Source organism: Plecotus auritus (assembly GCF_963455305.1).
Source record: "Plecotus auritus genome assembly, chromosome: 3".
In the NCBI taxonomy this organism is placed as follows: domain Eukaryota; kingdom Metazoa; phylum Chordata; class Mammalia; order Chiroptera; family Vespertilionidae; genus Plecotus; species Plecotus auritus.
In genome coordinates, this window is record NC_137772.1 from 87,465,131 (window position 1) to 87,486,954 (window position 21,824).

General features: G+C 41.1%; 1 protein-coding gene across 1 annotated transcript in view; it reads right to left on the bottom strand.

Annotated features, from left to right (window-relative positions):
• Positions 1 to 21,824, bottom strand: part of VWA8 (von Willebrand factor A domain containing 8) — a 407,937-nt gene that overhangs the window by 357,431 nt on the left and 28,682 nt on the right. The window lies entirely within an intron of this gene.

Below are 21,824 nucleotides of genomic sequence, written 5' to 3' on the forward strand. Positions count from 1 at the left end.
CACATTTGGTACTATTTTGATAAAACTCAATAAACTAGCAAATTGAAACAGTGCTTGAAAAAGCAAAAATACAATAAATGATAAATTCAAGAAAATTGATATCTGGGCATGGAATCAGATTCTCATAGTTTCAATAGTATTGGTAATATTTTTTCTTCTTTTACCTCCCCTCAATAATAACGATAATAGTTATAATTTATTGCATTCTTGTCAAGTGCCAGGTAAAAATACAAATGATTTTTCGTACAGTGTCTCATCTGGATCTTACAACATATAGTATGTAAGGATACAGACCTGAACTGAATTGCTCAAATCCGAGTTCTGCTTACTAGCTATGTAACCTTACTCAGCTATTTAAACCCTCTGTGCTCAGTTTCTCCAACTGTATAATGGAGATGATAAATGTACTGAGTTATAAAGTTGTTATGAGGATTAAATCAGCATTTAGAAGTGTCTGGTAATAGTAACTACCATATAAGCATTTGTTAAATACTCATTACCCTTTGTCCACAGATGATAAGTGCATAAACCAAGAGTTAGACCTAAACTGTTTGAGTCCAAAGCTTGCATTCCAGCCATATGTCCAATTGCCCCTCCAAAATCTTTTTAAAGGCTCTCCCTTCAGGTCCAATATTTTCCTTATAAGTGAGGACCTCACCTGGCTCCATTAAATTTAGTAGACTTGCTTTTCTGGACAGTAATACTATTTCTTGGATTTTGATAATACCAATAGCATATTTAACTCCTTTCATTAAAATTTTAAATTCATTCTGTTGTTTATATTATGTTATCAAAGGACCCATTTCTCCAAAAAGAAATCCCATTTCCACTTATATTTTAGTATAGTGTGTTTTGTCAAAGAAAATATTTGTCAGGAAATTGCATTAAACCACTGAGAGAAAGCATTACGTACTGCTGTGTGGTGTCTGTGGTGTATTTTACATTAATGCTTGAAACTAGCTGTATTTTTAGTATAGCCTCAAGAAGGCATGAGTCACACTTAAAAGCATTCCAGAAATAGAAACAAGATGTAAGACTGTACATTAGGAACATCTGCAAAACAAACTGCCAAACTGCCATGCATAACCTAATATAAACACAGCCCAGCGCATGAGAGAAATCCCCAACCTCAATGTTTTCAGGCACAAGATGCTACCTTCTAGGAGTCCACACAGTAATAAAATTATGTCAGAATAATACCAGAGAGCTTGATCCTCTATTCTATAATTTTCTTTGCTACGTAATAAAACATCTGGTTCATGTTGAGGTAAATGCCTTATTCAATTCCTAGCCAATACTTATTTCAAAAAAATATGTACTATTTTTGCCCAGGCATATTCAAGGACTTTAAAATAATTCTTCCAAAGGTACATAAATTATAATTTTCTCCCTCCACAGACTCAAATTTGTGTGAGATATATATATAAATTAAAATTTCAGAAAATTATACATAGTTCAAATTCTATTATAACAAATCCTTCAAAACTAGTGAGGTTTTCTTACTGTTCCAAGAGACAACACAATATGCCATAATGGAAAGAAAAAGCCTTTGAAGCCAAACAGAACAAGTTGTGATTTCTCATTCTGTCCTTTACCAATATTCTTGGACAAATATTCTGAATCTTCTGGGTCTATCTAAAGTTCCTAATTTTCAAAAGATAGGGAATAATACTTACTGCGCATGGTTGTTGTGAGGATCAGAGGGAAAGCCCCTCGTCTAGCCCTTCAGTCAGTAAGAACCAAGTATGGAAGGGGATTAAAGAGACTGATCATACCAAGAGCTAACAAGAATATGGAAGAACTATACCTCTTTCTCGTTAGTGGTAGAAATATAAAATAATACAAGCACTTTGGAAAACAGAATGACAGTTGCTTAAAGTTCAATACTTATCATGTGATATAGCCATTCACTACTAGCTATTTACACACACAAAGAGAAAGCATATGTGCATACAAAGAATTGTACATGAATGTTCAGAGCAGCTTTATGTCAAGATCCTCAAAATGGTAACAATAATCTCTATCAACAGGTAAATGAATAAACAAATTTCAATATTTCCATACCATGGAATACTACTCAGCAAAAGAAGGAATGAACTATTAAGACATGTAACATGGAAGAATCTCAAAAAAGTATGCTGAATGATAGAAACTAGAAAAAAAGGGAATATGATTCCACTTATATAAAGTTTTTAAAAATCTAAAGCAGATAAATGATTCTCAGAGAATATTGGAACTAGGGATATTATAATGGGTACAAGTAAACTTTGGGGGAGTAATGAATTTATTTAATCAATATTTTTATTATAGTAACTAGAGGCCCGATGCACAAAATTCGTGCTCGGGGGGCGGGGGGTGTCCCTCAGCCCAGCCTGCACCCTATCCAATCTGGACCCCTTGAGGGATGTCCGACTGCCTGTTTAATGGGCAATCGGACATCCCTCTCACAATCCAGGCCTGCTGGTTCCCAACTGCTCACCTGCCTTCCTGATTGCCCCTAACTGCTTCTGCCTGCCAGCCTGATCACCCCCTAACCACTCCCCTGCCAGTCTGATCAACGCCTAACTGCTTCCCTGCTGGTCCGATTGGCCCTGACTGCCCTCCCCAGCCGGCCTGGCCACCCCTAACTGCCCTCCCCTGCCGTCCTGGTCACCCCTAACTGTCCTCCCCTGCTGGCCCAGTCACTCCTAACTGCCCTCCCATTCAGGCCTGATGACCCCCAACTGCCCTTCCTTTCAGGCCTGGGTGGCCCCCAACTGCCTTCCTCTGCCGGCCCAGTAACACCTAACTGCCCTCCCTTGCCAGCCTGGTCACCCCTAACTGCTCTCTCCTGCCGGCCTGGTAGCCCCTAACTGCCTTCCTCTGCTGGCCCGGTCACCCCTAACTGCCCTCGCCTGCAGGCCTGGTCCCCCCCAACTGCCCTCCCCTGCCAGCCTGGTCCCCCCCAACTGCCCACCTCTGCCGGCCTGGTCCCCCCCAACTGCCCTCCCCTGCAGGCCTGATCACCCCCAACTGCCCTCCTCTGCTGGCCCAGTCACCCCTAACTGCCCTCCCCTGCAGGCCTGATCACCCCAACTGCCCTCTCTTTCAGTCCTGGGTGCCCCCCAACTGCCGTCCTCTGCCGGCCCAGTCACACCTAACTGTCCTCCCTTGCTGGCCTGGTCACCCGTAACTGCCCTCCCCTGCTGGCCTGGTACCCCCCAACTGCCCTCCCCTGCAGGCCTGGTCCCCCCTAACTGTCCTACCCTGCTGGTCTGGTCACCGCCAACTGCCCTCCCCTGCAGGCCTGGTCCCCCCAAACTGCCCTCCCCAGCAGGCCTGGTCCCCCCAAACTGCCCTCCCCTGCAGGCCTAGTCCCCCCAACTGCCCTCTCCTGCAGGCCTGGTCCCCCCCTACTGCTCTCCCCTGCAGGCCTGGTATCCCCCAACTGCCCTCCCTGCAGGCCTGATTGCCCCCAACTCCCCTCCTCTGCCAGCCCTGTAACCCCTAACTGCCCTCCCCTGCTGGCCATCTTGTGGTGGCTATCCTGTTTCCAAATAGGGGCGGCCATCTTTGACCACATGGGGATGGCCATCTTGTGTGTTGCAGTGATGGTCAATTTGCATATTACTTCTTTATTATATAGGATGTTTCATGATTATATACATATTGCAAAATTTAGGAAATTTTGCATTTTAAAGATATGAAATTTATTATATGTAATTTATATTTAGTCACATTGTTAAAAAATATTAGAATAGTGCATTAAAATTTAACAATGTTTATCATTTGACTTATGAATGATTGGGTTTTATCCTTTATATTTTTTAGTGTTTTACAAGTTTTCTATATTGACTGTTTTATTTTTGTAATGGGAACAAAAGTTTTTTTTAAAAAAGTATATTGCAAAATAATAATAGCCATACTGGAAGTAGGGGAGAACTGTGATGGAGAAAGTAGCAATATAATAGGTGACATATATTAGAATATTTTGACTGAAAATTAGATCACAAAATACCCAAAGTTCAATTTGAAAACTCAGCCTCCCAAAGTGCTTATCTATAAGGTGTTGCTAAATTAAGATAATTTACTAAAGATTTATTTGTTGGTCTTAGTCTTGTGACAAGACGTTGACAACCAAAACTGTAAAATGAAACCAAGGAATGACCTTTGGTTATGAACATTATCTCAGAAGAACCAGGAATTTTCAGGTCCTGTCAAATGAGTCCAAATTCTTTAAACATAAAATATGAACTTTCTATTTTTATAAGTCAGATTACAGAAAAAGCAATTAAAACATAATGAATGTATTCCTTACTTTGAAAAAGAAGTTTCATTTTAAACATGGGTTTTTTATTAGATTTGGCTAATACATATTTATCATAAGAAAAAAATCTAAAATGTAAACAAATTTTTATTTATTTATTTATTTTTATATATTTTTATTGACTTCAGAGAGGAAGGGAAAGGTACAGAGAGACAGAAACATCAATGAGAAGACAGAATCCTTGATTGGCTGCCTCCTGCACGACCCCTACTGGGGATCGAGCCCAAAACCCGGGCATGTGCCCTTGACCAGAATCAAACCTGGGACCTTTCAGTCTGCAGGCCGACACTCTATCCACCGAACAAAACCAGCTAGGGCTATGTAAAAAAATTTTTAAATGATCTATCATTAACACCTCCTATTCTTAATCCCACTCCTAAGGCAATACCCCAGAAGGAAATAAAAGTTTAAGAGCGTGAAGTATATCCTTCAACACTTCTCTCTGAATATAGAATACCTGTAAAAGGTTTAAAAAAATTTTTTTAAACAAAAATGGTATCAGACTTTCTATACTACTCCACAGTCTGCAATTTTTTGTTTAACAATATCACATGGACAGCCTATTGGTTGTCTAATCTTTTTAAACAGCTGCAGAAGATAACGTGATATGGGTATATAGTAATTTATTCAATCATTCCTTTTTTTTTTGTAATATAAGTTGCAAATATATTTCCAGCTTCTTGCTTAACTTATAGCACTTCCAATATCATTTTCTTTCATCATCTCTTTTTAAAAATAAATCTTTATTGTTCAGATTATTACAAATGTTCCTCTTTTTTCCCCCCCATAGCTCCCTTCCACCGGGTTCCCACACCACCCTCTACCCTTACGCGCCCCCCCCCCTCCACTGTCCTCATCCATAGGTGTACGATTTTTGTCCAGTCTCTTTCCGCACACCCCAAACCCCTTTCCCCCTGAGAATTGTCAGTCCACTCCCTTTCTATGACCCTGGTTCTATTATATTCACCAGTTTATTCTGTTCATCAGATTTTTTATTCACTTGATTTTTAGATTCACTTGTTGATAGATATGTATTTGTTGTTCATAATTTTTATCTTTACCTTTTTCTTCTTCTTCCTCTACTTAAAGAATACCTTTCAGCATTTCATATAATACTGGTTTGGCGCTGATGAACTCCTCTGGCTTTTTCTTATCTGTGAAGCTCTTTATCTGCCCTTCAATTCTGAATGATAGCTTTGCTGGGTAGAGTAAACTTGGTTGTAGGTTCTTGCTATTCATCATATGAATATTTCTTGCCACTCCTGTCTGGGCAGCATAGTTTCTGTTGAGAAATCAGCTGATAGTCGTATGGGTGCTCCCTTGTAGGTAACTAACTGTTTTTCTCTTGCTGCTTTTAATATTCTCTTTGTCTTTTGCTCTTGGCATTTAATTATGATGTGTCTTGGTGTGGTCCTCTTTGGATTCCTTTTGTTCGGGGTTCTCTGTGCTTCCTGGACTTGTGAGTCTATTTCTTTCACCAGGTGGGACAAGTTTTCTGTCATTATTTCTTCAAATAGGATTTTAGTATCTGGCTCTCTCTCTTCTTCTGGCACCCCCATAATTCGGATGTTGGTAGGTTTGAAGTTGTCCCAGAGGCTCCTTACACGATCTTCATATTATTGGATTCTTTTTTATTTTTGCTTTTCTGGTTGGGTGTTTTTTGCTTCTTTGTATTTCAAATCTTTGACTTGATTCTTGTGATCCTCTAGTCTGCTGTTAGATCTCTGTATAATATTTTTATTTCAGTCAATGTATGCTTAATTTCTAGTTGGTCCTTTTTCATATCCTCAAGGGTCTCACTAAATTTATCGGCCTTTTCTAGAAAATTCTTGAAAAACCTTATAACCGTGGTTTTGAACTCTATATCCAGTAGTTTGCTTTCCTCCATTTCTTTCATTTGTGACCTGTTTCTTTGTCTCCGCATTTTGGCTACTTCCCTGAGTTGATAGAGTGGCTTTGTGTGCTAGGTGTCCTATGGGGCCCAGGACTCAGCCTCCCCAGTTACCTGAGGTGGACACTCTTGGTGCACCCCTTTGTGGGCTGTGTGCACAGTCTTGTTGTAGTTAAGCCTTGATTGTTGTTGGTATCACTGGAAGGAATTGACCTCCAGGCCAATTGGCTGTGAGGATCATCTGCATCTACGATGGGAGAACTTCTGTGCTGGAGACACCCTTATGAGGTAAGACTTGCTTCAGTGGGGCTTTGGTGCTCACTGAGTCTGCCCCCTGAGTGTGTACCTTATGGATCTGAGGAGTTGTAATCTGGATGGTCCCACTCTGACCCCTGGGTACACTGGGTCTTGGATCTCCAAGGAGGTGCTAATTTAGCCTCTGCCTGAGGCTACCCAGCAGGAGCTATGGAGAGATCTGCAGATTCCTCTTCTTTGTTTGGATTTTGGAGGTGCCCAGATGAGGCCCAGCTGTGAAGCAATGCAAGCTGCTGTGGGGCCTTGGTCCTTCTTTGGGATGTTCTGGGTCTCACTGACTCAGCTGCAGTTTGTTAGGTAAGTTTAGGTTTCAAAGGCCCAGGCCATTCATATGCAAAAGCCTCTGCACTCAGCTTGGATGGGGCAGAGTCTCAGGGCAGAGAAAGCAGCAATGGCTTTGTGGGGCGGGATCTCAGGGCGGAGCAAACCACAATGGTTTCCCGTCATCCTTGCCCTCAGAGGCCCCTGGGTCTCAGTGTCCCGCAGTAATCGCTGCAAGGACCTCTGAGAGAAAGCCTCCCTCGAGTTCCGCCCGATGCCAGACAGTCCAGTTTCTCCCCATATGAGTCTGGGTCCCCAGAGTCTTGCCCGGAACTGGAGTTCAGAGCAGTCGGGAGCTTGTGTCTCCCTCCCGATTGAGAAAGCCAGCCATGTCTTCAGTTGCCAACCCTCTCTGCGCGCATGCGCCTCCATACCTCTGCCTTCCACAGCTCCTGTGAGTCTCAGTGTGCTTTTCTCTTTCCTTCTAGTTGTAGAATTTCCACTCAGCCAGCCTTCATGTGGTTCTGGATGATGTCCATTTTGTCTTTTAGTTGTAGTTTTGAAATTGTTGTGCAAGGCAGCAGTTCAGGTGTTTACCTATGCCACCATCTTGGTTTTCTCCTCCAATCATTCCTCTTGATTCACTCAGATAGCTTCTAGTTTTTGTCACTACCAAAAATGCAATATATGTTGTGTACAAATATCCTCTTTTATGTGCTGGTTTTTTCCTTAATGGATATAACCTAAAAAGAGACTTCTACATCAATAGCTACTACCATATTATTTTCCAAAGAGGTCATATGCACTCATGCTTATACCAGCAATGTATGAAAATGCAATTTCTCTGCAACCTTGTAGGTACTAAACATTATAATACTTTTAAATTTTGACCTACGTTATGCATGAAAAGTTCTATCTTATTGTATAATTTGTATCTCTCTATTAACCACTGTTATAACATATGTTCATACACTTATTGTCCACTGTGACTTCATTTTCTGTGGCATGCCTACTTAAATCCTTTGCCTGTTTTCTATTGGATCACATGATGTTTCTCATCAATTTGTAAGGTATACTTGTATATTATGGGTATTAATCCTCTAGCTATTCTATGTATTATATATACATTAAAAATGTGATTTTTGAGTTACAGGGTTTACTGCTTGAAGTCATTTACTCTTTAAACAATATCATAAATGGTGACTGAATTACCAGGTGGATCCAAAGAAGCCTATATAACATATTAAAAAGCTCAAAAATTGTATGTCTGCAATGAAAGTTGCAGAAAACAACAGCAGTCATTCAACAGAAAAGAAAATGCATCGAAAAATGTTAAGCTATCTTGAATATGGTGCCTGGGAGAAAGAAGACTGAAGAAAAATTAGACACTGAATAAAGATTGCAATAGAGACTCTAGAGCAGTGGTTCTCAACCTTTCTAATGCCGCTACTTTTAATCCAGTTCCTCATGTTGTGGTGACCCCCAACCATAAAATTGTTTTCGTTGCTACTTCATAACTGTAATTTTGCTACTGTTAATGAATCGTAATGTAAATATCTGTGTTTTCCGATGGTCTTAGGCAACCCTGCTAGCGGTTCTCAACCTGTAGGTCGCGACCCACAGGTTGAGAACCGCTGCTACAGAGCCTAAGACCATCGGAAAACACAGATATTTACATTATGATTCATAACAGTAGCAAAATTACAGTTATGAAGTAGCAACGAAAACAATTTTATGGTTGGGGGTCACCACAACATGAGGAACTGGATTAAAAGTAGCGGCATTAGAAAGGTTGAGAACCACTGCTCTAGAGGAAACTTCAGACCACCTTAAAGTGTTTTAAAGTGATGGACTCTTTTGATGGAACTCTTCCTTTTGAGGGCTCTATTTTTAAAAATACATCTAAAGAAATCTCAAAGGAAATCCTTTCCTCAAATTCTAGTATAATGAGAGGCAATTAGTGTAACCATTAAAAATAAGGTAAAGCTTAAGAACTGGAGGCCTTGTTTCTCAGATTGTTTTTCAAGCTCTGACTCTATTAAGTAAGAGAATCTTAGTCACACCTTCCAGGAGGCCATCTGTGTAACCTTTGTCACTAATTCATTACAGCTGACAAGTGCTGCAATGGCTGTTCCACATCATCTACATTTACACAAAAATGACAATTTTTTCAATAGTGTTCTGTCATTTATGATGCTGATAAGTTTCTCAAACCTCTTAAAATTATTTATAAACTAAAGACAAAGGATACCCCCCCCCCAAAAAAAACCCAAAACAACAACAACAACAAAACACACCTCTCATCCTGTTGACTTTATGCCAAAACATTTTAAAAGCAGTTTTGTAATTCTTGCAAAATATCTTTGTGGGCCCTAACTGCCTGGATAAGAGGTCAGTGTGTCCAGTAAAACTTAAATGACCTCACATATAATTAATCCACAGACTGCAACAAGAAAGTTATATAAGGAAGTTGAAATATCTCTGAGGTCAGGTTTAAAGTCATCTATTGAACACTGCTACCCAGGAGCACAACCTCATAAGGCAAACCTGGAAGAAATAACAACTTTGATACTATATAGTTTAACTTCAAGCACAAAAACATGAAGGAAATCTCTTATCAAAAGCTGTCAATTTCATCTAAGCGATAAGATTCAGCTTTCATACAAAAGGGAAGAAAAGCTTTAATTATCCACTTCAATACTTGCAAGTGAGAGACCAGGGGCTAAGATGATAAGTGGAAGTTATAATGGTCAAGGCAGGAGGTGAAAAAACCTAGATAATAAAAAACTGAAGAGCAATCCAACTCCTGTGTCCACTACGTGCCAGGCATTGGATTATACAGATACTGGAGACAGAAAAGATGGCCTGCCGTGCCCAACACTGTGACAACTGACTATAAAATATACGCATTCATTATCTCAATCAGACAGTCACCAATTGAAGAAATTTTACTTTGATGAGGTAATATGCTTTCCTGGGGTTTTTAATAGAATTGCAGACTTCCACTTACGAATATTTCCAGTCTACAGTATCGGCCAGGCCAGTTAGAAGGATTTCTACCCTTCTATTAGATAGATGTTAAATATGAATATCAAAGTTCATATTTCAACATTGTGATTTTCATTTCTTCATTACTAAAAGATAATAGTAAGTTTCAGTGCTTCGAATACTAACTTTGATAAAGACAGAAATAAATAGCACTGCCATGCCTCTGCTATTTCAATATTTTTCAATAACTTTTCACACTTAATTTTAAAAGAGTTTCTTTCATACTCCAGGAGTTATTTTATTTTGTTTTTTGTTTATTTTTGTGTTTCCCCCCATTCCCAGGAGTTATTTTAAAGAATAGTAGCCAGAGACATTGAGACAGACTATGAAAGGAAAATTAAACTGAAGTCAGGAAATTTAGGTTTTGCTACTAATTAATGAGTCTTCAGACCCCTTTCTCATGGTCCTACTTTCCTAGCTATGAAAGGAATTTCAGAGAGAATAATAATTGCTAAAATTCCTTTCCTTAACCAAAGTCTATCATTTTATGTTTCATTTGAAAATATTAAATATCCAAAAGGCAAAAAGCTTAAATTGAAGCATAAATACAGGAAGGAAAGCAATGTATTATCAAAGTTCAACAGAATACCATTTCCAAAATATTTTTTTATATATTTTATTGATTTTTTACAGAGAGGAAGGGAGAGGGATAGAGAGTTAGAAACATCGATGAGAGAGAATCATCGATCAGCTGCCTCCTGCACACCTCCTACTGGGGATGTGCCCACAACCCATGTACATGCCCTTGACTGGAATCGAACCTGGGACCTTTCAGTCCGCAGGCCGATGCTCTATCCACTGAGCCAAACCAGTTAGGGCCCAAAACATTTTTTAAATAGCTCCAAGAGAGGGAAAAAAAAATCCATCCAAGTTTTCTAATAACCAAAACCCATAATTTATAATCAATCATGTACTAGCAAACAAAAGAACTATAATTTTCCCATTGGGAAATTGTCCCCAAGAAAAGGCAGAAATAGTTCAAAGAATACAATGTTTTAACTTAATACAGTAAACAGATGTAAAAAATGTTATAGTATGCAATACAATATACCTGTCCAACCAATATGTAGCAACCACATAATACTTATGTGGATGCATAAGATTTAATTGGTTTAGCTCAGCCACTATTTCAAATTAAACTCCCAAACAGTCTTTTTCTAACAACTGGGCACAGTTGTTCTTAAGAAAAACTATGTAACAAGCTACTACTGGGTAAAACATAAGACATGCACCATCATCTTTTTGCTGTTGTTGTTGTTAATCCTCACCCGAGGATATTGATATTTTTCCAGTTGATTTTTTTTAGAGAGAGAGTGAAAGGGAGAAAGGGGGAGTGAGAGAGAGAGAGAAAGAGAAACATCAATTTGAGATAGACTCATCAATTGGTTGTCTACCACACCCATTTCCAAGGCCAGGGATGGAATCTGCAACAATCTAACCTGAGACACTTCGGTATAATGGCTGACACTCTCACTAAAACCACACCAGGTGGGCTGCACCATCATCTTGATATCCTATCTAATAAACAGTAATATGCAAATTGACCGTACTCCGCTGCACCCACAAGCCACGCCCACCAGCCAATCAGGAGCGAGTATGCAAATTAACCCAACCAAGAAGGCTGCAGTCACAGAGAGAGCAGGAGGCTTGGGTTTCCCCGGCAATGTTGGAAGCCAAGCTTTCTGCCTGCCCTGGCCTGCCTTGGCCTCCGCTTAAGGCTACAAAGTTTCAATAATAGACGATAAATAAATCCCAACAAAAATGGTGACAGCCACGGAGCTGGAGAGAGCAGGAGGCTTGAGTTGCCCCTGGCGATGGAGGAAGCCAAGTTTCTGCAGCCCTGGCCTGCCTTGGCTTCTGCTTAAGGCTACAAAGTTTCAATTATAGAAGATAAATAAACCCCAGATACCAGGGCCTCCACTTGGGTTGCCGGGGGGCGTGGCCGGCCTGCAAACCACCACAGGCCCCTCACCCAGGCCGCCCCATGCCCCAAGGGAACCCCCACCATGATCCAGGATACCGTTCAGGGCAAACCAGCTGGCCTCCGCCCATGCACCAGGCCTCTATCCTATCTAATAAAAGAGTAATATGCAAATTGAAAATCACTCCAACACACAAGATGGCTGCCCCCATATGGTCAAAGATGACTGCCCCCATGAGGACACAAGATGGCTGCCACAAGATGGCCACCAGGGGAGGGCAACTGGGAGGGACCAGGTCTGCAAGGGAGGGCAGTTATGGGCGATCAGGCCAGCAGGGGAGGGCAGTTGGGAGGGACCAGGCCTGCAAGCGAGGGCAGTTGGGGGCGATCAAGCCTGCAGGGGAGGGAAGTTAGGGGTGACTGGGCCTGCAGGGAAGAGCAGTTGGGGGGGGACCCAGGCCTGCAGGGGAGGGCAGTTGGGGGCAAACAGGCTGGCAGGGGAGCAGTTAGGCATCAATCAGACTGGTAGGGCAGTGGTTAGGGGGTGATCATGCTGGCAGGCAGAAGCAGTTAGGGGCAATCAGGAAGGCAGGCAGGTGAGCAGTTGGGAGCCAGCAGTCCTGGATTGTGAGAGGGATGTCCAGCTGCCTGTTTAGGCCCGATCCTACCGGGATCCTAACGGGATCAGGCCTAAACGGGCAGTCGGACATCCCTCGAGGGGCCCCAGATTGGAGAGGGTACAGGCTGGGCTGAGGGACACACCCCCCCCATGCAAGAATTTCGTGCACCAGGCCTCTAGTACAAAAAATAATAGATAAGGATACTTATCTTGTGAATATGGTAGGAATAATAATGAATGAATAGCAAGCACAGAAAATGCAAATTGGTGCCTATGGACCATCCAACTGCTTTCAATATAAACTCTCTTCAGACAAATCTCAAAAGGCAACACAAAAAAAGTGAAACTTTTTGATTATATAAGAGATGCATGAAAACAGTAATAAAAATGGAAAATAACCAAAATGGGGTTTTGGTGACAATTTATGGGAGTTTTCCTATATTTAAAAATAAATATCTTTTACACTTGCAAAATATAAAAATACATTCATTCAAAGCCTATGCTTATAAGTTTAAAAATTTATATTATTGCTAAGGTCCACTGAATCCTTAAAGCTAATATAGCCTTATTAATTCTCTCACTTAATAAGATTCCCCCAAGTGATTAAACATTTGTGACTATGACAAAATATATCAACAGACTCCAAATAGTAGACTACAGCATCTTAGTTGTTAAAAGAAGGGATACCTTTGCCTTAACCCAGTGGTCAGCAAACTCATTAGTCAACAGAGCCAAATAGCAACAGTACAACGATTGAAATTTCTTTTGAGAGCCAAATTTTTTAAACTTAAACTTCTTCTAACACCACTTCTTCAAAACAGACTCGCCCAGGACGTGGTATTTTGTAGAAGAGCCACACTCAAGGGGCCAAAGAGCCGCATGTGGCTCGCAAATCACGGTTTGCCAACCACTGCCTTAACCGGTTTGGCTCAGTGACTAGAGCATCGGCTGTGGACTGAAGGGTCCCAGATTTGATTCCACTCAAGGGCACATGCCCAGATTGCGGGCTCAATCCCCAGTAGGGAGCGTGCAGAAGGTAGCTGATCAGTGATTCTCTGTCATCACTGATGTTTCTATCTCTCTCTCCCTTCCTCTCTGAAATCAATAAAAATATATTTTTAAAAAATAATAAAAGAAGGGATACCCTGTAATATCTGATCACTGGGGTGAACACCTGAAACTAATACAACAATGTATGTCAACTTTAATTAAAAATAAGAAATGATTTTTAAAAACAAAAGATAAGTAAGTAAAAGAAAAGAAGGGATGCCCTGGCTGGGTGGCTTGGTTGGTTGCAGGGTCATCCCATGCACCAAAAAGGTTGCAGGTTTGATTCCCAGTCAGGGCACATACCTAGGCTGTGAATTTGATCCCCGACTGTGGCTGGTATGGGAAACAACCGACCAATGTTTCTTTTTCGCATTGATGTTTCTCTCTCTCTTTCTCTTTCTTCCTCTCTCTCTAAAAACATACCCTCGGGTAAATATTTAAAAAAAAAGAAGGGATCGATAGCTATCCTCTATTGAAAGCTATCAGGCAATGATTATGCTTCATGTTTAGGTGAGACTGAAAAGGCCAACATTCTTTCCACACTATAAATACATTAAGTTTGGTCTTTGAAATGAAATTAAAGCTTATTTGAAGAGTCTATGCTATTTATGACCCTGCAAACAACCTGAGGGCAAATTCAAAATCAAATCTAGATAAACTGTACTCCAGGTTAATCTTTTAAGAGTAAAACTGAATAAAGAAGAAATATTTTTAGCACCTGGTTTAAGCAAAATCAGAGCAACCCTTAGCAATCCCATATTCAATAGAGTCATAAGCATGGAATGATGGAAAATGAAAAGGAACAAGAATCAGGAGACTGGGAAAATGGTTGTGTCAGGAATTCATATTTATTTGAGCCCTATGTGTCAGGCACTATCCTACACACGTCATATATGCTATTTGATTTAATCCTTATGATATATCCATAAGGTTGAAATGATCATCTCCATATACTCAAGGAGACTCAGAGCAGTTAAATGACTACAGAAATTAACATATCTAAAAAATAAAAGGAAAATGAAATTCACACATCTAAAAAGTAGTACCGACAAAATTTTAAATATAATTTCCCTCTAAGTTGTTACCCTATAGAACTCAAGACTACATAAAAGTCTTCCTATTGTCTATTAACAGTGGATATCATTACTCATTTCTGAAGTTTATTTAAAAAGTTAGCCACATTCATAATAAAAAAGCCAGAAATCAGAAAAATGAGTGATTATTTTCAATCATTATATACCTACGGCATGTAAGGTGTTAGAGATATATTTTGTTAATTTTTCTCTAGATAAGTATAATAACTTAAGAATCAAGTCACTAGTCTCATCCCTGAAAAGAAAGCCTAATTAATCAATCAAAAACAAGTTTCTTAAAAACCCATCATTCAAGTAAGGATACAAAGAAACCTAAATGAACTAAATTCTAAAAAGTAATGAGCCCTCTCAAGGAGAGAGAAGACACAGAGCTGGTTTTCATCCCTAGTAGAATGGCAAGAGGAGGAAGAATCTGCCATAGATGTGTCATGATAAACAAGGTAAACTTTAATAAAAAAATTTTTTTAAAACAACAAACAAGGTAAACTTTTAACAAACTTATAATGGACACACATGGCCTGGCAGATAAATTAATCTACTGAGAAGTCCCAGTCACAGAGAAAATCTCCACCTACCCACCAACTCTTTTCCATTGGCCTTCATTAAGTATACAGGGGTATACAGTAAAAACCAGATGAAGGACAGAAGCTGAGAAATATCCTTCCTGAAGCATACTGGGCCTTTCTCCTTAAAGCAAGTCAACAACACACAAAAGGCTGAAGGCTAGGACAGAAAAAGCAGCAGAAATCCCTCCAAGGCACTTCAGGTCTTTACCCAGTGCAAGGTAGCAGTTCTCAAGGATGGAGCTGAGATAAAGAGCTGAGATCAATCCTTCTGAGGCACTCTTGATCTTCACTGACATGGCCTCTGAAGAATAGAGGCAGGGCAATAGGACAAGAGAGATCTGATTGCAGAAAGCAGAATATAGGACTGAATAGCAAAGAGAACTCCCCAGAAATCCAAAGATCTGGCAGCTATAAAGCAAAGAGATTGGCTATGGTTTGTAGAGCTTGTGATTGAGATATAAAACATTAAAAGAACTCTGGAATCTCACCAGAATTCAGATCCCAAACCCTGCTGAAGGGAATATCCTGATCCTTTCCTCAAAATATGTAAAGAAAGCTCTTTAGCTTTAAATGGAATCTAATGAGAGTATCAACAAAGCTCAGGACTCTGAAACCCACTCTTCCATCCTATATAATAAAAGCCTAATATGCAAATAGAACGATTGGGGGAACTTCTGGTCGGTGGGGGACAGGCCGGCGAGCGGGCAGGGCCAGGCCAGCCAAGGTGGGTGCCAGGGAGGCAGAGTGAGGGGATGGCAATCAGGGGGCAGTGGTGACTGGTGGCGGTGGGGCAATGGGGGGCGAGGCCAGCCGCTTGCTGGACAGTGCCATCCCCTGATCTGCCTGCTGGTTGCCTCCCGCAGAGCGAGGCCATCAGTCGGACATTCCCCGAGGACTCCCAAACTCCAAGAGGGCACAGGCCGGGCTGAGGGACCTCCCTGGGCCTCTAGTAAAAATAATAACACTGACAAAATTTTTCAAAAATCAACTTTTTCAGAACTCTAGTAATTAACAAAAGACTTTCAACAATCTGACAATCATTTATCCAAGAAAAATGGGTGAACCTCCCTAAGAACAGTGAGCTTTGTGGTGTTTTAACTTGCCCAGTTCCATCTCTCTCCCCAACTCTGTAATAGTCTTGAAAACCAACTGCTCACAACAATGGTTAAAACCAGCAGTCTGGCAACCACTGAGGGGGGCAGAACACGGTCAGAGCTCCTCAAAGACCCACCTCCAAGGAACTATCTATACTGACCTGTCTAGCAGCTCCCTGAAAAGCTCCATTCTTAGAATTTGTCTTTATTTGACCCACTCAGAACTCCCTGTGTCCAAATAACACTACCCTAAGGTCTTTGTCAAAGAAAAATCAGCAACGCTTGCTTAACAGCACAGCTGCCTGAGGGAGCAAAACCTGTTAGAGCTAAGGTAAGGATGACAAAAAGACTTAAAACACACACACACATACACACACACACACACAAAAAAAAAAAAAAAACCTTAAAAGGAAAACCTGGGAATGAGATGTCCAAAGGAAGCTTTGAAAAGCTCCAGTGTATGCTTAGCTGTCTAGAAGGCCATGCACACGTCAGGAAAATCCTGAGAAGGGCCTAATCTCACACAGCTGGCTGATTCTAAAGCTTTACACAAGCAGGAAATAAAAGCTAAGACACACTTGTAAGCTGTCTGTGGAACACTAAAGTCATGCCCAACATGCACACAGAGATCCTAGGCAAAGCTGAGAGAACTTATTTGTTCAAGGCATTAAAGAAATTTCTATCCAATCAGACACTTCAGTGGCTGCACATGACAAAGAATACAGACTTTATAAAAATAACCTATGAAAGTCAGTGAACAGCAACAACAACAAGCAAAAACAAACCTTGGGGAAGGGAGGAATCTGATTTCCAGAGTTGCCACATTATACTATTCAATATGCCTGCTTTCCAACAAAAAATCCTAATATATAAAAACCCTGGGTCCGTCACATCCACAACGACTGGGAGGCTCGACCAACCTAAAGTCAGTCCTGCAGTCAGCACTGGGTTACCGTGGCAACCCAGCACTGACTGCTATGGCTGCAGGCATAGTGACCCAGCACTGACTGCTGAAGGGGCTGTGAATCAGGCCCTGAGAGAGGCCTGAAAAGAGAAACAGGGTCTGAACCATAGCCTCTGTGGCAGCTGTTGATCAGCACTTGCCTCTCTCTTTCTTTCCAGGCCTGGTCAGCAGCCGCGCCTCCATTTCTCTCTAGGCCTCCACCAGGGCTGCTGATAAGCCCCACCCACATTTCTGATCAGGCCCTGTTGATAGGCCCAGAGATGCTGACTGGCATAGAAACTGACCAATCAGAACCAAATATGGGTCAACTGTGAGGAGCCAATGGCTGCCTAGGAGGAAAAGCTTTTGATGCTGACTAGCATAGAAACCGACCAATCAGAACTAAATTTGGGTCAACTGTGAGGAGCCAATGGCTGAGTAGGAGGCAGAGCTTTTCATGCTGACTGGCATAGAAACCAACCAATCAGAACCAGATTGGCCGGCAGGGGAGGGCAGTTAGGGGCGATCAGGCTGGCAGGGAAGGGCAGTTGGGGGCGAGATAAGGCTGGCAGAGGAGGGCCATTGGGGGCGAGATCAGGCCGGCAGGGGAGGGCAGTTGGGGGCAACCAGACTTGCAGGGGAGGGCAATTGGGGGCTACCAGGCTGGCAGGGGAGGGCAATTGGGGATGAGATCAGGCTGGCAGGGGAAGGCTGTTGGGGGCGAGATCAGGCCGGCAGGGGAGGGCAGTTGGGGGCAAGATCAGGCCGGCAGGTGAGGGCAGTTGGGGGCAATCAGGCCAGCAGGGGAGCAGTTAGGTGTTAATCAGGCCAGCAGGGGAGTGGTTAGGGGGTTATCAGGCTGGCAGGCAGAAGCACTTAGGGGCAATCAGGCAGGCAGGCAGGTGAGTGGTTAGGAGCCAGCAGTCCCAGATTGTAAGGGGGATGTCCGACTGCGGGTTTAGGCCTGATCCCTGTGGGCCTAAACCGGCAGTTGGAAATCCCCCGAGGGGTCCCAGATTGGAGAGGGTACAGGCTAGGCTGAGGGACACCACCCCAGTGCACGAATTTCGTGCACCGGGCCTCTAGTCTATAAGAAACACATGGAATAGGAAATTATAGTCCCTACATAGAGGAAAACAGTCAGTGAATAAAAACTATCTTTGAGGAAGCCAGACATTGGACTTAGTAGACATTTTAAATTAGCTATTACAAATATGTTCCAAGAACTAAAAATAAGCATGTCTAAAAATTAAAGGAAAGCCTGTCAACAATATCTCACCAGAAAATATAAAAAAGAAACAAATTATTTAAAAAATTCAAATAGAAATTCTGAAGTTGAAAAATACAATAAGTAAAATTTAAAAATTCACTAGAGGATCTCAACAACAGATGTGGGCAAGCAAACTTGAATATAGTTCAACTAAGATTATCCAGTCTAAGAAACAGAAAAGAAAAAAATTAAAAAGGGCCTCAGAAATCCATGGGAACACCATCTAATATACTAACATACACATAATGAGAGTCCCAGAGAGAAAAAGAGAGAAAAAGAAAGAAATAACAATAAAGTAATAACAAGGAAAATAATTTTCTACCAACAATGATGGTCATTTTAAAAACTGCTCTCTAATGCATGGTAACTTAAGTACCGTTACCTTTTTAGGATTACCTTGGTAATAAATCAAATATATTAGTCTTTTTTCAAATTTCATTTTTTAAATTATATAAAACAATAAAGAATAATTGCCAAAACAACTCCCCCTAAATGATGGGGGAAAATTAATCTGCACATGCAAGAAGCTCAACAACCTCCAAATAGGTAAAACCCAAAGAGATTTGTTATCACACATACCATAGCCCAGTGGTCGGCAAACCGCGGCTCGTGAGCCACATGCGGCTCTTTGGCCCCTTGAGTGTGGCTCTTCCACAAAATACCACGGCCTGGGCGAGTCTATTTTGAAGAAGTGGCGTTAGAAGAAGTTTAAGTTTAAAAAATTTGGCTCTCAAAAGAAATTTCAATCGTTGTACTGCTGATATTTGGCTCTGTTGACTAATGAGTTTGCCCACCACTGCCATAGCCAAAATATCAAAAGCCAAAGCCAAACAGAGGATCTTGATAGCACAAAGTAAAGTGATGCATCACATAGAGGAGGATCCTTAATAAAATTAATAATGACTCATCAGAAACTATGGAGGCCATAGGCAGTATTATAGCATATTCAAAGTACTAAAAGAAAAAAAAAACTGTCAAACAAAAAATCCATATCCAGTAAAATTATCTTTCAAACAATAAAGGCAAAAACAAGAAATTTCCAGATAAACAAATACTAAGAGAACTCATCCCCAGCAGATCTCCCCTATAAGAAATACTAAAGGAAGTCTTTCCTTCATGCTGAAATTAAAGCATACAAGATGTAACTCAAATCCACACAAAGAAAGAATACCAGTAACAGTAAATACATCAAATCCTCAATTTTGTGGACCTCTACTTAATGGACCTCATATTAAATGAACAAAATTTCCGGTCCATATGTCTTATGTGAAAATTAATGCCCTATTTTTTTTAAATATATTTTATTGATATTTTACAGAGAGGAAAGGAAAGGGATAGAGAGCCAGAAACATCGATGAGAGAGCAACATCGATCAGCTGCCTCCTGCACACCTCCCACTGGGGATGTGCCCGCAACCAAGGTACATGCCCTTGACCAGAATCGAACCCGGGACCCTTCAGTCCGCAGGCCGACGCTCTATCCACTGAGCCAAACCGGTTTCGGCGAAAATTAATACCCTATTAATTTTAAATGCTTTTAAACAAGATTTGCTTATAATTAAATTAACAGGTTATTTTTTTGTTATTAATCCACTGTTATTTTCAACAAATTTTAGCAAATAAATCACATGGTGGAAAAAACACTATAGTAATTCGCGGACATCAGTAAATATTACATACCTACAACTACAGTCTACATATTTAAATCCAAGAGTCACCACTCATAAATAATGTTCAGGGAATAAGTAGCACGTGATCACACCGCATCAAGCCTTAATTCAGCCGTGGGCAAACTACGGCCCGCGGGCCGGATCCGGCTGTTCTATCCGGTTCTCTTGCTCTCCCCTCCGCTCCTTTACTTTGAATTTATATTAGTTCACACAAACACTCCATCCATGCTTTTGTTCCGGCCCTCCGGTCCAGTTTAAGAACCCATTGTGGCCCTCAAGTCAAAAAGTTTGCCCACCCCTGCCTTAATTGGTTCTGTTGTTGCTTGGTGGGACTTTCTGCAGCAGTTTTAATTAGCGCTGGTAAGCCATGCCCTAGCCATGTGCATTTGTTTACTAGAGGTGAATGGTGAGTGCACACATTTACTAGGCCTATTCAGTATAAATTTAAAATTATAGTAATACATATGGAAAACTTTTCTGTGAAATTAAATTTTTCATACGTACTTAATTGTAATTACACAAACGTTTCTACATAAGTGAAAACAGTAAACTAACTTGTCAATTTTTTAACATACATGTTTGGAAAACCTACTTTATTATATAATGAACTTTTGGCTTTAATGAACTCCCTCTCATCCAAATTAGTCCATTATATCGAGGTTTTACTGCACATATGCAAATAGAAAGACAGCATAAATATATTTTTGTTTGTAACTCTTCTTGTATCTAACTTAAAAGACAAGCTTTATAAAATGATAATTATAAAACTGTGCCAGTAAACTTTTAATGAATAAAGCTATCCTATGTAATAAAAGGGTAATATGCAAATTAACCATCACTCCGTCACAAAGATGGCAGCGCCATAGCCACAAAATGGTGGTGCCCAGTCCTCTCAGCCCCGCCGGAGTCCCCCAGTCCCAGGGGGGCGGCCACTGAGAGCAGGCAGCGTGAGCGGCCTGGCGGAATGCTTGCTTTGTCACCGCAGCCTCTGGCCAGGCCGGGGTACGGAATGCTTGTGTTATCACTCCAGCGACGAGGCAAGCATTCCGCACCCAGCCGCGGATGGGCCTCTGGGCCACGGAGAGCCTCTGGGCAGCGGGCACAGAGTGGCCAGGCCCTGCAGAGAGCTACTGGCGCACGGATTCATGCGCAGAGCTACTAGTAATTAGTATAGCAATGAGCACAAAGGAAGTGGAAAGGGAACAGAGAAAAGTTTTTGTATACTATTAAATGAATTTAAGTTAGTATTAATTGAACAAGTTTGTTTTAAGTTAAATTGTTAATTGTAATCCTTGAGTGGACCACTAAGAAAATATCTCAAAAAACAGAGTAAAACAACAAGAGAGCCCACTGCATGGGAGAACATATTTGCCAATGTTACATCTGATAAGGGTTTAATCTCCAAAATTTATAGGGAATTCATACAACCTAACAAAAGGAAGATGAACAATCCAATCAAAAAATGGACAAAGGACCTAGACACTTTTCGAAAGTGGATATACAGAAGGCAAAGAGACATATGAAAACATGCTCAAAGTCACTAATTATCTGAGAGATACAAATCAAAATGACCATGAGATACCATCTCACACCTGTCAGAATGGCTATCATCAACAAATCAATAAATTACAAGTGCTGGTGGGAATGCAAACTGGCACAGCCACTGTGGAAAACAGTGTGGCATTTCCTCAAAAAATTAAAAATGGAACTCCCATTTGACACAGTAATCCCACTTCTAGGAATATATCCCAAGAAACTAGAAACATGAATCAGAAAG